Source organism: Mandrillus leucophaeus, unplaced genomic scaffold (genome assembly GCF_000951045.1).
Source record: "Mandrillus leucophaeus isolate KB7577 unplaced genomic scaffold, Mleu.le_1.0 Scaffold756, whole genome shotgun sequence".
Lineage (NCBI taxonomy): Eukaryota > Metazoa > Chordata > Mammalia > Primates > Cercopithecidae > Mandrillus > Mandrillus leucophaeus.
Genome location: NW_012108208.1, coordinates 1722975 through 1724481, shown reverse-complemented (window position 1 = coordinate 1724481; position 1507 = coordinate 1722975).

Genomic DNA, 1507 nt, shown 5'->3' with positions numbered 1-1507 from the left:
CCAGTTTACTGTATTAGTTCATTTTCATGCTGCTGATAAAGACATACCCAAGACTGGGAAGAAAAAGAGGTTTAATTTTACTTATAGTTCCACATGACTGGGGAGGCCTCTGAATCATAGCAGGAGGCAAAAGGCACTTCTTACAAGGTGGTGGCAAGAGAAAATGAAGAGGAAGCAAAAGTGGAAACTCCTGATAAACCCATCAGATCTCACGAGACTTATTCACTATCACGAGAATAGCATGGGAAAGACAGGCCCCCTTGAATCAGTTACCTCCCCTTGGGTCCCTCCTACAACACGTGGAAATATGGAAAGTCTGGGAGATAAAATTCAACTTGAGATTTGGATGGGGGACACAGCCAAACCATATCACCCTCCCTGCCATCTTACCTGAAGAAGCTCCCAGACATTCTCCAATATTGCCTGTTTTGTTGTCTTCAGTGGGACTTACCATTGTCTAAAATACCTTGTTTACTCTTTCTTACTCATTTATTGTCAGTGTCTCCTCACTAGAAAGTGTGCTCCCTAAATTCAGAGAACATTCTCATTCTTCACTCTATACCCAGCTCCTAGATAAAATATCTTTAACATAGTTGCCATTCAAATATTTAAATATTTTTATACAAATTAATTTTCTTCTTTACTCATCAAAACTATCTGTCCCTATGTTCTCTCCTGCTATATTCATTGTATTTCTGTTATTACTACTTTCATAGAGTTTCTTAATGTAATTCTTTAGTTTTGACTCTGCCTACAGAAGATAAAGTACTACAGGATCACAGCCATATATTATTCATCTTTATATATTCCCAGTCTATTCCCACATTCTACCCAATACAAACATACAATATGTCAGACATAGTGAATATATAACTTAGCATACAGATTAATAAACACTTGAAATTTTTTTCTCTAGGCTTCTTCTCAGGTAGAGAAAAAATTTTTAATAACACAAAAAACAGATAGAAAAGGAGAAATATTCTTCAGCAGAAATGGGAATAGGTGGGGTTGACTGAAGCATAAAGAGTTCCCAAGGAAGTACGAGATTCTCAAAGTACAAAAATAAAATGAAGAGAGTTAATGAGGATTTTAGCTTTGGTTAATTTTAGAGATTTTTACTTTAATAAGCAAAAACTTATTAAAGTTTTTTAAATAAAAATATTAAAAGACTATTTTAAAGCTGGGAAAATGCGGTAATAAAACATATATCCAAAAATACAGCCATTATTATGCAGTTCCTAATAGAGTTTCTGCTTGACAAATATTTGTTGACTTAACAAATTCATCAAATCAATATGGTTTCAGAGTGCATATAACTCCGCAGTATGAACTGAAATCAGAAATGCAGTAGTTTGGCATCTGTGACCATTGGGGTCACATTTACCACTGCTAATTATTTTTGAAAGACAGAATGACCCAACACATAACAGAATTTGTCCTGTAGGTGCAAGAGATATAGACCAATGGAACAGAACAGAGTCCTCAGAAATAATACCACACATCTACA